Below are 15,107 nucleotides of genomic sequence, written 5' to 3'. Positions count from 1 at the left end.
TATCTATCAGAAATATTAATTATTGGATTGGTTATTAATAATTATTATTAATTAACTATGAATTATTATTGGATTCAGGAATACTAGTTTTTCTTCTTCAGTAATGTGTGTGAATATTATTATTAGTTGTCTTTGGATGTTTCTCAGGGGCTCCTCTGGCCAGAGGTTGGCCGTGTCTTTGGGTATTCCAGTTCTGCTGTGACCTTTCTGGTGGAGCAAAGTGAAGAGGTCAGAGCCAATGTGAGAAAGGGTCAGAATGCCTGAGTTTGATTGAAGCATTAAAAGATGGTGAGAAACATGGTTAGAAACTGGATAGGAGGGAAAAAACATGGTTACGAGATGGTTAGAAACTACTGCAGAAAGCCAGGTGAGAGATACACTGCAAACATTTATTTTTTATTTTTTTTTGCAGTTTTTATGGTTTTATTTAAACACAAATGAAATGCACACATGAGCTGTCAATTCATATTCTTCCTTGCACAGGCTGGCATTGGCATTGGTGACTCTAATGACCAGCTGGGCTGCTCTTTCCACAATGGCTTTGTGGTTCTTGGAGGAAACATTGTGAGCAATCTGCACAGTAAGATTTGTTGAACATCAGCAGCACTTCCAGTTCCTTGATGTTGTGGACGAGGAACTTCCGGAAACCACTGGACAGCATATGCTTGTTTTCTTGTTACTCCCGTAACCAATGTTGGGCATCAAGATCTGGCCCTTGAATCTCTCTGAACCCTGTTGTCAATACCTCCAGTTTCTGCCAGTTACATTTAATTTTGACATAGTGGTCTGACTGATGCCGGATAAACTCCTTGGTCCTCCTTTTGATGATCTTCAGCTTCGCAAGGGGTCTGAGGGTGGCCATGATGCCAAATAGGAGATGGCTGCCCACTACAAACATTTATGTGACACTTACTGTGTGACAGCATTGTTCTGAGCATTTTATAAATTTCGCCTCATTTTATCCTCACACAAACTCTGTGGAATGGGTACTATCACCATTTCCATTTTATAAATGAAGAAACTGAAGTCCAGGAAGATTCAATATGTGTCTAAGATTATAAAGTAGGAAGGGGTGGATGTGCATCCAGAATCCAAACCCAGGTATAAGGACTTCAGGGACTGAGCCCTTGCCCCTCTGATGGTTTTCTGATCTGAGGAAGAAAGGAAGTTTTAGAGAATTACTTGACAAAATGGAAATTATGGGGCTTGGTGAAAGGGTATGCTTCTGGCTTTGTGTCTGGTAGGTGATGGGGTTATTACTTGAGAAAGGGAAGTTGTTTAAGGGGAGGATAGTGTGTTTGGTTTTGATGTTAAATAAGTTAAGGGAATTCTAGCTATGTTGCACTAAGGAATCAGACTGTCTTTGATGTGTGACTACTGACAGCTTTCTAGCCCCATCACTCCACTTTCCCCTTCTGCCCCACATCTGGGCAAGCCAATAAAGAAGTTTTCATGCTCCCCTCCTTGACACTAGCTGGAAGTTCAAAATCTGGCCTGCTTTTGGGACCTTCATTTTGGCCCTAACACATAGCCACAGTAAAAGCCAGAGCTATTCACTCTTCCTTGCTTGCTTAAGCAATATTTGAACCTGCTTAAGAGTCTTCCCTGCTCTCTCTGAAAGACTCATTATGTGAGCAATGAATCTCTTCACACCCTCTGATGCATGTGTAGCATTATCGGTCTCAACATCTGAGATTAGGAAAGCCAACACCTTTTAGCTGAAAGTGAGGCTGAATTTTGGGTTGAATTGGTCCAGCCTTTATCCCAGGGAGATCAAACCTTGTTAACAGACAAACTTTGAATACAGTAGAAGCTTCTGTCTCATTCATGTCATAGTTCAATGCAGGAGTTTCTAGTCAGGCAGCCTTTCATGAGCTCATGCAGAGACCCAAGCTCCTTCCATTTAGTAGGTCCACATCCTCAAGGTCTTCAGAATTCTTTCCATTCAGTCAGTCGATTGGAAAAGAGCAGGGAGGATCATGGGAAACATTTCTGAATGAGCCTGGCTTGGAAATGAAACTTCCGTTCACTGTTTTTATTTTTATTTTTTGCTTAGAATTCACTTGTATGAATATCCCCCCTCATATAACAGCTTGGGAAATATAGTCTAGGCGAGTTCTGGTGAGCATAGCAGTCCCTGCCTCAGATGTGTTGAATTTGAATGTCAATTGGTCACTGAGGTAAGATGTTTAGGAGTTAGTAGGATAGAGGGAGAATGTTCTGGAAGGAGAAAGAAGGAAAGAAAAGTAAAAAAATAATTCTAATCCTAATGTCTTTTTTGTTTAATTTTCATATTCAAGTATTGGTTTCTAGAACCTTGCTAGCAGTAATGGATATTAGGGGTGGGTAGAGGGGAAATGAATGGGAAGATATTGAATACCATTCCCTTTGAATCAGAATCAGTAACGTGTACACACACGCATGCATGTGCATACACACATGCACATACACATATGCATACTCTTAAAAAAAATGATTTGGACCTGTCAGTTTCCTGCTTTCCTAAACCTCTAATGAGAAGAAAAAAGGAAGTAGCAGGCTAATTGGAGAAAATAGTGAAGGAATGGCAGAGTGGGCAAAGGAGAGGGGAAATCAGTTTGCTATTTTAAGGACATGAAAGTCTTCTCCGTAAGTCATTATGGTCTCCTTGCCAGTTAATTTCATTTCAAATGAAGTTGAAAGGTAACCTGATAGGTTTCATTATCTCTGCAAATAATTCGTGAATTCAAATGAACTAAGAACTATGACATAGAATATAGGAGGATTTCAAGGTCTGACAAGGTGATAATTACCCGGACTGCACTGGAGCTGACAGCTGATATTCTAATGATCTCCTTTTTATTGAAATTCTGTATGATTAGGCAAAAAGACAGTTAAATTGAGTTAATCTGCAGTAGCTGGCAGATGCACATTACTCCAGTGCAGACTAGTGAATCTGATGTGTGTGGAGATGTCAGAGTCTTTGTGGCTGATTTAGAATTTCATAGGCAGAGGACTCTCACATCTCACCGATGACAAAAGCAGTTCAGATATGCAGAGAATAATGGCATACTCTGTTACAGAATACTGGAGCAACCTTAGAAAAGGACTCAGAAAACATTTATTGCATGAGCAAGCTCATTTTTAGCAGCTCCTGCTTTGCTCAGGCTGGAGACATTTGATGCACTAGCTGGTTACATTCATTCTGCAATCTCCCCCTATCCTCTCCATCTGCCCCTAGATGGATGGCAGAAAGTGAAGACAACATAAATGTTTGTGGAATGGACCAGAGGAAAGATGATGTCTTTTGTAAGCAGTAAAGCATAGATTCATGGTAAGAATACTTAACCTGCTAGAATATCTTCTACAACCTTGAATATGTGTAACCTTATGAAATAAACATATAAATTTCAGAATGACTATATATCAGAGGATTAGTACAGGCAGTCCCGGGGTTATGAATGAGGTAGGATTTGTAGGTTTGTTCTTTAGTTGAATTTGTATGTAAGTTGGAACAGATACATTTACCTAGTACCTGTAACAGCTTCCGTTTGCAATTCCAAGTTGTGCATCAGTTGGATGCTTATAACTCATGGACTTACTGTAATAGCACCTGTTTGTAAGTGTGTGTTGTATGTATGTTGGAAGTGTGTAACTCAGGGACTGCCTGTACTTGCAAGTTAATGTCCAGTTATTCATTCGTATGTTGTTTATTCATTCATTTATTTATTCCATAAAAATTTCTAAATCCTCTCCCATGTGTAACACTGAATGTTTGAGACCCAGGCTGGTCTTGAACTCTTGAGCTCAGGCAATCTACCTGCCTCGATCTCCGAGAATGCTAGGATTATAGGTGTGAGGATTCCTGCTGCAAGGATCTGAAACCTATCTCTCTATATCCATCTATCCAACCAACCAACCATACATACATACATACATGATGCTCACTGGGACCACCAGGGTCTGCAGAGATTTAACAGAACCTCAAACCCATAATATCATAGTTCTGTAAAACTCTAAAGCCCTTCCTGTGGTTTTTCCTTGTGCCCGAGGTTTATTCCTTTTCCCACTCACTGCCTCTGTGCTTTGGGGCTGCCCGCACAGTCTTTATTTTAGTACATCAATGGGGACACAAAGCCTTGCTCTATCACAGCTTTCTACCTCTCTAATCAATGTGCCTTAACTATTTTGCAGGCTTAGTAATTTTGTTTTCAGTGACAAGCATAGGAGTAGCAATGGGAAGAGTCAGATCATGGAGCCTTTGACTTTCATCCCTTTCTGCTCCAATACTCTCACTGTTCTTGTGCTTCTTTACCAGATAAATGTGACTTCTAACTCCCATCCCCCATGTACCTCACTGTCTTGTACTGAACAAATCATGCCCTGGAAGCTCAACTTCTTCCCCACGTCAGTTGATCAAAATGCAGTTTTCTGAGGAAAAAAAAAAGACCCTTCCCCAAAGCAGTGCTAGAAAAGAAAAATTTCTTTCCCTTACTACTATGTGCTATTTATCTTTGTATCTTCTATTTTAAAACCCGGGTTTATGACATGGCATGGATAGCTGAGTGAGAGTGAAGGAAGATAAGCGGTTGCCAGAAAGATAAGTAATATACTTGAAAACTAGGGTCAGCTTCTATACACCTCAGAAAAAGGAAATAAAAAACTTTAACAATTTTTGTTCTGTTTGCATTTCATCTTAAGCTAATATTTTGAAAGTAAGTATCTTGGCCTGAAATGATAGACTACAAGGTGTAGAATTTATTCAATCACTTTTAAGCAAAGGGACATGAATTAGTTATCCATTGAAATAACATTCATTCATTATCTCACAGTTTCTAAGGGGTGGGAGTCTGGAATCAGCTTCGTTGGGTGGTTCTGGCTCAACATTTCTCATGAAGTGGTCTAGACGTTGGCTGGAGCTGCATCAGAATGCTTGACTAGGGTGGAGGATTTGCTTCTGAGATAGCCCCCTCACAGGGCTGCGAGCAGGAAGCCTCATGTCCTCCTGCATCAGCCTTCTTTTCACATGGGGTATGACATCCTGCAGAGTGAGCTGAGAAAGAGGGAGCGAAATCACAGTGTATTTTATCACCCAGATTTGGAGGACAGTGCACATGAGTAGGATGCTAGGAGGTGAGGATCACTGAGAGCCATCTAGGAGGCTTGCTACCACAGGGCATCTACTGATGGGTATCAGAGTTAATTTTATGAATGTCTGAGAGCACAAAACCAGTGAAATCAGGACTGGGAAGACAGGAACTTGTGATCTCCCAACCATGCTTCTTTCTTGTTCCTTTCCTTCTATTAGAACTCATGGCCTAACGTGGCAACTTCAGACTCTAACTTTACATACTTTTAGGTATAATAATACATGCATAATAATGTATTTTACAATAATCTACCTTCAATTTTCATTTTCACAATGCCTAACATTTCTTGAGCAGTTGTGATTCTATGCAGTATGCGTATTTTACAGTAAAAATAAGTCATGTGCAGAAGGTTATAATGGTAGAATTTCTGTGTCATTCATTTCACATTTCTTTAATCAGAATCTCACTGGTCATTGCAAATTGAGTTTCCACATGTGGCCAGGAAGATGCATGTCATAGTATAGGGGCTGCCCAGTTCAGAGGCTGTAGGTGCAACATAGTAAGCTAGATGGAAAAAATGAAGCATGGAAGGAAGGTTGATTAGCATATCTGCTAGAGTAAGCAATCATTTTGTTAAGCCTAAGACTTTGCCTTAAATGTTATCATTAGTAAATAGAAATCTTTTGCAGTATGCAGGCAGCAGCTAAAAGCATTAAAAGTATTCTGAAAGATTTTCTCTCAGAATATTAGCAGTTTAATATTCTGCTACTGTTTTATCATATTCAATTTTTCCATCTTTTGACTTGCTTTACAGCAACTGAGGAAGCAAGGGGTTTTGAAAAGGGGCAGAAGTAAAAATCCAAGAGGATGGGCCTATGGTAGATGTGTTTTTCTATATACACCCAGCTATCCTTGGCAATAAATGAGAGGATAAGAGGCCAGGTTTTCCCCTTAAGTAGTAGAGAAATCATTTAACTACCAAGCACTTTACCACACTCTATTATATTTTGACACGTTCCATCTTTTTATATTTTTATTTTGTTTCTCAGAAAACCAGGCCAGTGAATATGGAGAATGTGGATAATTTGTAGACAGAGGAATGTTCATTCATTCATTCAACAAATATGCATTGAGCTTTGGTATGCAAGGTGTTCTGCTGGTGGATGGCGTGTTCAGAATTCATTTGGCATACTCTAGTAGTATTTATTGAGTACTTTTAGCTCCCTGACACCCTGATAGGTGCTGTGACAATTAAAAAAAAAAAGTAAGATAAATGAGACAAGCTTCTTGTTCCTAAATGATCTTAAGATATCACTGGGAATAGAAAATTAACATGAAACAATTGAGGAACAACATAGTCATTAAGTGCAAAATTTTGTGGTATAATCTCTGGGAACACTGGAGTTTTTAGAAGACAATGGCGAGGAGAGCAGGAGAGCTGGTGTGGCTCTTGGGGGAGGTGTCACTGGAGCAGGGTTCTGATAACATGTAGATCATGCTTCTTCTTTTTGTTTTTTTTTTTGAGACAGCCTCAGTTGTCCTGGGGTTGAGTGCCATGGCATCATAGCTCACAGCAACCTCAAACTCTTGAGCTCAAGCGATCTTCTTGCCTCAGCTTCTCAAGCACCTGGAACTACAGGTGACCATCATAACATCTGGATATTTTTTTTAAGAGATGAGTTCTTGCTTTTGCTCAGGGGGTCTTGAACTCCTGAGTTAAGGAAATCTACCTGCCTTGGCCTCCCTGAATGCTAGGATTATAGGTGTGAGCCACCACACCTGGTCCCAGATCAAGTTTCTGTGCTCACAGATGGAAGGGGATGACTTTCAAGAGCCCTAGAGAGAGATGGAGTGGTAAGAAGAGCGGTGCTCTGGAGAAAGTCCCACCACCCTAACTTGATTCCACTGAGTCAGACATTTTGTGCATACATTTTACCTTTCCATGCCCCTCAGAAAGTCAGAAAGTCCAGAGCTAAATTGAATGTTTTCAATTAACAGTCACATTTGGACTAGGCCAGGTTAGACCCTTGTGAGTCTTGACTCTGCAGCCCATGCACCCTCCTGGATTCTAAGATGAGACTTTGACCCAGAGGAGGAACCAAACCCTTGGGGCCTGTAGTCCTCTGGTTCTAAACCAAAGGGCCAGTGATAGGAGATACTACAAGAGCCCACTCAGAAGGGATTGGTATTGTTCAATCTGGAGAAAACAAAAGGATGAGATAAAAACGGCCCTTAAGTACATTAAAGCTCTTACACAGTGAGACATTGATGACAAGCGTTGTTTTCTCTGAAGATTTCTGAATAAATCAAATAGGTGTTACAACACAGTCAGAAGATTTGGGGCTATTCCCTACTCTGACATGAGCTGACACCTGGCAGAGGTCCCCCTGTGAGGGACCTCCAGGCTTCCCCAGGGTAGCCGACCATTTTTTCGCAAACAGGGACCAAGAGCATCTCTGCTCGGTATGCGTCAGCTTTGTTCTGCTGCTCACCCGGGCCTGGGTTCTGGCGCAGTCCCCTCCAACATTGTCCAGATAAGGAGATGGCAGTCCCAGGGATTATTGAAGCTAAGAGAGAGTTTACCCGAGACCACATAATCTAGTTGGTTGGAAGATAATCCTGGTCAGAATTGGAACTTCTGTGGACCTCTGTGTCACGTATCAGGCCTGGAGCACCCTGTGGGGACAAAGAAAACAAAACCCATCCCCAAACAGGAGAATGAGTAAAGTCTGAAGCCAGGACCATTGGCATAAAGAAGATGACCATGCAGCAAATAAACCCATGTCCAGTTATTCACAGAGGGAAAACAGCCCTTGATAAAGTGGACAGACCCACAGACTCCATCCTTAGGCAAATGAAATTATCCACAAATCTCATGGCTTCTGCAAGACTTGTCAGGCACAGTTTGTAACAGTTAACAAGACTGACTTTCTGCTAACAGAGCTTACTTTTCAAGGGGCCAAATCTCCTTGGAGTAATTTAAATTTTATCTTGATCGGGAACAGTTTCTTAAAACACTAAATAGTTTTAATTACACTAAAGATTTCTACACACTTGTCAGCAGGCTAAGTACCTCACTTGGATTATTTTACTAAACCTCACAAAAATCCTATAGTCAAGGAGCCAACGCATTCCCCACAATTTCAGATGAGGAAACTGAAGTCAGCAATGTGAGATGACAAGGCCAGTAAGTGGGAACCAGCTAGTCAGTCCAGCTTCAGAGTCTGTTTTCTGAACTGTGCCACGGGCCCTGGGTTAAACTGTCAGCTGACATGACTTTTAGAGATTCTGGATTTTACTTTGGTGTCCAGGAGATTCCTTTTGGTCCTAGCTAACATAACTAATCAGTTAATTGCCAATAAGACTTACAGTTAGCTAATTTCATTAGAAACTAGTCCCTCTTGGTAGTGACATTCATTCTTAGTTTTAGAGGTAAGGACATGGTAGCAAAGGGAGGTGAATCTATGATACTATTTAAAGGATCATTACTGTGGTTTTGAATAATTTAAGACCGCATTGGGGATGAGGGTTTACTAGTTTAAATGCAATTTTTCATGAATATAATGGAAAGGAACCAGCTTAGGCTGTCAAAGGAGATTAGAAAGCGATTTGGGGCCTGAGTGCTTACTTTAGGAAACTTACAGCTACAGCCTCCATGCTGAGACCTCAAGTTCCCAGACAGGAGGGGGAGGATGAGTTTTGACTGTGCACACCCTTACCTTGAAAAATTTTAAGTAATTTGACTAAACCAGGCACCCCTAGTTACATTCCAATTGATAAAACTTAACTGGATTGGCTAAAACAGACTGGTTTCTGGGAAACAGACTAATCTCGTGGGCTACATGTGGCCTTCTGAATCCTTGAAAGGGGTCTTTTGACCAAATCCAAATTCTACAGAACAAATCTTTTAATAAGGGGATTTGTTCTTTGAAGTTTGTATGCAGTTCAAGGGAATCTGGAGGGCCACATGTTGCCTTGAGACTGCAGGGTACCTGTCCCTGGAGGAATGCAGAGCAACGTAGCTATGGCCAAGATTTGGCCCTGGGCCCAGGGGAGCAGCTTCTCAACCTGCTGGGAGGGAGGTAGAAGTGTGTGGGATTAGGAAGAGCTATCTGGAGGAAGGGGTACCTGAGCCGAAATATGCACATGGACAACCTTATCTAAGGCCCAGGGTTGGGAGTGGTTAAGAGCCTTGGCCATGTAGTCGGGGGAAATGGTGTTTAATTTTAGTTGTGCCACTTATTAGTTATGTGACTTAGGCAGGTTATTTGTCTTCTCTCAATCTTAAGATTTTTTTTTTTACCTGTAAGATGGGAAGATACTGACTTTCATAGATGTATTATGAGGATTAATAAAATGTGTGCAAAACTCTTATCTTCACAGTATTCAATTGATGGCATTGTTATTTCTGTTATAGTTTGGCCCAAGGTCCCCATGTGATGCATATACTAGTATAATTAGTAAGGGAAGGGCTTCTAGGGCAGGATGGGGTTCAGGTTGTGATTTTAGGAAAGTCAGGGTCATCAGAGCCCTCTGGAGTACCACATCCCCACCTCCGTGCTCTCTCGATTGTTTGCATCAGATGAAGCTTTCCATTATGCAATCAGATGAACATCAACAGGAAACCATCCAGGAGAAGGTGATTTCAGAAGGGAACATCCACTTTGGGTTTTTTTCCTCAATGCAGTCTATGTGGTGGAATGTGGAAAGACAATAGAAGGGGAAGGAGAAAGACAGTTGCAAGGTACAGAAGCAAAACTCCTGTTTCCTGGATGTGTCCCGGAGTACACTTGGTGGGATTGTGCTGGGAGAAGACTAGGCCAGGGAAGCTGGCAAGATCACTCTCTAGGTGGCTTGGGTTGGCTTGTTCTCCCAGACACCAAGCAGCCTACTCAGGTGGGGCTGGGGTCCTGCACTTCTTAGGATGCTCCCTTGGTTGTCTTGCTTTAGCCCTTGACTAGGCCCATTTTCTAGTTTTTCCAAATCTGGAGCCCAGGGACACAGTTGGCCAGATAGTGGATTCTTCAGCCAAATATTTGTTGCCCATAGAAGCCAGAAGTCTGGACAGGAAGTGGATTTCCTCTGATGGAAGCCTTGAACCTCCTTCTGGGGTAATATGTTTCTCTGAATTATTGGCATTGCTTGCCTGCAATGGACTCTGGGGTAATGGCCAGTGATATGAGAATTGTGCCATAACCAAGGAGACCTCATTTCTAGGGTGGCACTTTCCTAATAAAGATCCTGGTCCAGCCATGTCACCAACTCTGCCAGTTCTCAGCCCTGAACTTCTGGTCTGCCATTCTCATATGGCCTTTAGTTATGCTGTAACACCTCTCTCTGTTTGGAGCTCATTGCTTTTCTAGACCTTGAGGCCAAGTGCAATTATATAAATCACCCATTGCAGGTGAGCAGGAATAACATTTTTACCAGAAGGCCTGACCTGCATCAAAATAGCAACAGCTAAAATGCAAAAGTGGTGGATAAAAATAAGCCATGCTCATTAGATGGCTCCCTGCCCTATATAGCTGCCTGAAAAACCTACATTTTGTTCTGCTCAAGTGTAAATAGTCTCCCTATTTAGAAATGGCACAGTGGGAGGTATATGAATTGGCTAGGAGAAACCAGTCACAACTCATCACTTTGAAAAGCTTAGAAATCCCCTATGTGAAAAATAGTAATGCTATGAGTTGTTGAAAGCCAGGCTGTGTGCTAGAGGCTTTACATACATTATCTTATTTAATCCTCCCACCAACTCTCCAAGATTATTCTTATTCTATTTTACAGATGAGGAGGCTTAGCAAAGTAGGCTTAGCAAAGTTATGTGGCTTGTTCAGGGTCATGCAGATAGTGATAGGGAAATTGGCAATCAAACATTGTCATTCTTATTGGGACAAAGTTCATGTTCCTTTCACTGGACCTAAAAGCTAATGACTGGCCAGGATGATAAGGTTTTTCAGGTGCATTTAAGACCTTGTCCCTTGTTATTGTCAAGTGACTCTTGGTGTAATTCTTAGCTGAAAGGTGCTCTGCATTATCCTCTTCAGAAGGATAATGCCTCAAGTTAAATTTCATCTTGCTGTGGTTGTGTCCATCTCTGGCTTCCCTGGACCTGGAGCCCTTGGCAAGGTTCTTGTCCTATAAATGGTGATGCACATGGTAATGACACTCTTTGTGCCTTGCATGCCCCATACACTGGCCTTTCCTGAATTTCTTCATTATAATGGCCATTGGAATTCTGAAGCAGCCAATAAATAGTGGCTCCCTTCCCTGTCCAGATTCTGAGAAATCAGGCAGACAGTAAGGAAGCTGTAGGCCGAAATCATCTGAAATACAACAAAGGGCTAGATTGAAAGGTGTTGCTTACTGTGGGAGCAAAATGGGTTTCTGTTGCTGGTTGGCAGGAAGCAAAATCTAAGATGGAGATTAGCTTTGCAGATGTTTAATAGGGAGTTCTTTGGGGATCTACACAATAGGAGGGGCTGGAATGGAAGCAAGGGAAAGTTCAGCGATGGTGCAGTGTTATCAAAGACCTCAGCTGACTCCCTGGAGCATGCTGGGTCTTTACCCTTCCTTTTCATTTCAATCTAATTTTTATTTCTACTAAAGTTATATATGATGGTAAATTCTGAATTGTTTTATGGGGGTTACTACAAACAACAAGCCCTGTCTATGACCACTGTAATAATTGCCAGCTATGTGTATATACTACAAGGAAATGACTTACAATTCTTCTGGCTTTTACAAAATTTATTAACTATAGAAATGCTAATACTGAAAACTATGAATATTCTAGTTCTAGACATTATCTTTTCATATTGTACCTTGGAAGAGGAGGATTTATGTCAAGCTCTCTCTGTCCCTGATCCCCTTCTCAATTTAGTAATTCTCTTTTTTTTATTTGCAACTCTCTATAGTTATAGTTACATGATATTATCTTTTTGTTGACAAATATAAATTGTGTATATTTATTGTGTACAACATGATGTTTTGAAATACGTATGCATTGTGGAATGGCTAAATCAAGCTAATTAACATATGTGTTATGTTACATTCTTATTTTTTGTGTGTGTTTGGTGAGATCACATTAAAATCTACTCTCAGCAATTTTTGAGACTCCATTGCATTGTTATTAGCAGTAGTTGCCATATTGTACAATATGTATACTTCTATAAGGGCCAGCCATTGGGTTCAGGCTACATCTGAAAAGGGGGCATGACCTTGAGAGGCAGCGATCTTGGATCAAGGGCAATTTCCAGAGAGGGCTATTTGCTACAGCACCCTCAGTAGAAGGAGGACAAATCCTTCAGTCCCTAAGGTGGATCCTGGGGCCCATGAGAGCATCCACTGCATGGAGGGCCTTCTTCATACAGTTTCTGGAAGCAGCTTCTCTAGCATTCCTGCAGGCCACTTTCCCTGGCAGAGGGAGATAAGAAAAAGGTTAGTGAGGCAATGCCTCACAGTATCCAGTTTTGAGGTGACAGGTGTTATTTCTCCCTCGTCTTCAGCAACATACCTTTGCTTGTCTAGGTGGGTTGCCAGGTGGTGTGACTCAGACACCGATGACTCTAGACCCTGAACACCAACTTCCTCAGGCCATGGTTGCTGAATATGTTCATTTATCATCAAAGTTGGTCAGGGGAGTTGCAAAGAGGGCCCCCTGGGTGCCATGTCCCTGTTGGTTATAGCAGCCCTCCTGCCTCCTGCTGCTCAGCATCAATTTCCTTTGCAGGGGTGGAGACTCCACTTCTTGCTGAGTTCTTTGGCCCAAACCCCAAGTGCCCTGGAAGCAGCTGTAGCTTGTAGTTTAATGATTCTGCTACATCCTTTGGTGTGCATGCTCCCCCTCTGCTTTGATCACTAAATCTGAAAAGGGCAGGATGGAAGAAATGGGAAGCACAAGGTCCCCAGTGGGTCACCAGTAGTGATAGTAAATGGGGCCATGCCATTACAGCTTCCTACTGCTGAACCTGGGGTAGCTTACCCAGTCACAATCGAGTTAGCTCTGAGAAGGGGGAGCTAGCATAGATGAGGGGTGCTTGGGCTTCCTGCTCCTACCCTTACCACATGTGCCATTCCAGAATTGGGTCCTGGAGGAATACTGGAAGATTTGTCCTCTTTCAGGGACAGTCTCATTCTCAAAGAGGAAAAAGGAGCAACCAAACCAAGCACATCCAATTTTCTCTTCCCATAGTGCCTGTGGCTGAGTGAGTGGTGTGGTGGAGAGGTGCTAGTGGGCTCTCTCCACTAAGTAGTGAAGGGTAGTGAAGAAGCACTCCGATCCTCAAAACTTCAAAAATGTTTACTGAGTACCAACTCTATGCCAAGTCCCACGTGCAAGACTTTTTTTCAGGTATCCTCTCAATAATGCTTGGAGGTGGGGATTCTCTTTGCTTCTAATTAATTGATCATAAAGAAAAGTATAGGGAAGTAAGAAAATGGCTGAGAGTCAAACCCAGTGAGGCCCCAAGGCCTGAACCACTATTCTAGTAGCTCTCGAGCTGTTATGCATGGGAACCACCTAGGCTAGGTTGCTGAAACTGAGATCCTGAGCCTCACCTTCAAAGATTCTGAGGAGCTTGAAGCAAGGTATCAAACTGAATTTCTTTTTAATTTTTTTATTGTTGGGATTCATTGAGGGTATGAAAAGCCAGATTACACTGATTGCACTTGTTAGGCAAAGTCCCTCTTATAATTGTGTCTTACCCCAAAAGGTGTGTAACACACTGAGATCCCACCCCCTCCCTCCTTCCCTCTCTCTGCTCTTACCTTCTCCAACCTTCTTCCCTCTTTCCCTCTCTCTGCTCTTCCTTTCCCCTACCCCCTCCTGCCTTCCCTATCTCTGCTCTCCCCTTCTCCTGACCCCCCTCCATGTACTTAATTGTCCTTATATCAAAATTGAGTACATAGGATTCTTGCTTCTCCATTCTTGTGATGCTTTACTAAGAATAATGTCTTCCACTTCCATCCAGGTTAATACAAAGGATGTAAAGTCTCCATTTTTTTAATGGCTGAATAGTATTCCATGGTGTACATATACCACAGCTTGTTAATCCATTCCTGGGTTGGTGGGCATTTAGGCTGTTTCCACATTTTGGTGATTGTAAATTGAGCTACGATAAACAGTCTAGTGCAAGTATATTTATAGTAAAAGGATTTTTTTCCTTTTGGGTAGATGCCCAGTAATGGGATTGCAGGATCAAATAGGAAGTCTAGCTTGAGTGCTTTGAGAATTCTCCATACTTCCTTCCAAAAAAGTTGTATTAGTTTGCAGTCCCATCAGCAGTGTAAACTTTCTCTCCACATCCACACCAGCATCTGCAGGTTTTTGTTTTTTGGCTGGGGCCATATTTGAATCCGCCACCTCAGGTATATGGGGCTGGTGGCCTACTCACTGAGCCACAGGCACTGCCCAAGCATCTGCAGTTTTGAGATTTTGTGATGTGGGCCATTCTCTCGGGTCAGATGATATCTTAGGGTGGTTTTGATTTGCATCTCTATGATAATTAGGGATGATGAGCATTTTTTCATATGTTTGCTAGCCATTCATCTGTTTTCTTTAGAGAAGGTTCTGTTCATCTCTCTTGCCCATTCATATATGGGATTGTTGGCTTTTTTCATGTGGATTCATTAGAGTTCTCTATGGATCCTAGTTATTAAGCTTTTGTCTGATTCAAAATATGCAAGTATCCTTTCCTACACAATGGTGTAGGTTGTCTATTTGCTTTGGTTGTTTTTTCCTTAGCTGTACAGAAGCTTTTCAGTTTAATTAAGTCCCATTTGTTTATTTTTATTGTTGTTGCAATTGCCACGGAGTCTTTCATAAAGTCTTTCCCCAGCCTGATATCTTCAAGTGTTTTTCCTATGCTTTCTTTGAGGATTTTTATTGTTTCATACCTTAAATTTAGGTCTTTTATCCATCCTTGTTGCGTTACCAGAGACGCAAATGAACAGCAGCTTTGCCGTGGGTGTAAACTTGCTCCTGTAATTAAGTCAAGAAACAGACTACACGCACTTAGATAAGATGAAATGACATGTAGC

The 15,107-nt window shown here is 41.8% G+C and overlaps 1 pseudogene; it reads right to left on the bottom strand.

The window, feature by feature from the left end:
- Positions 1-397: 397 nt before the first annotated feature.
- Positions 398-15,107, bottom strand: part of LOC128597201 (60S ribosomal protein L32-like) — a 540,544-nt pseudogene continuing 525,834 nt past the window's right edge.

The sequence above is a fragment of the Nycticebus coucang genome, chromosome 10 (assembly GCF_027406575.1).
Source record: "Nycticebus coucang isolate mNycCou1 chromosome 10, mNycCou1.pri, whole genome shotgun sequence".
Lineage (NCBI taxonomy): Eukaryota > Metazoa > Chordata > Mammalia > Primates > Lorisidae > Nycticebus > Nycticebus coucang.
The sequence above is the reverse complement of the archived record's forward strand: the minus strand, read 5'-3'. Positions and strand labels throughout refer to the sequence as shown.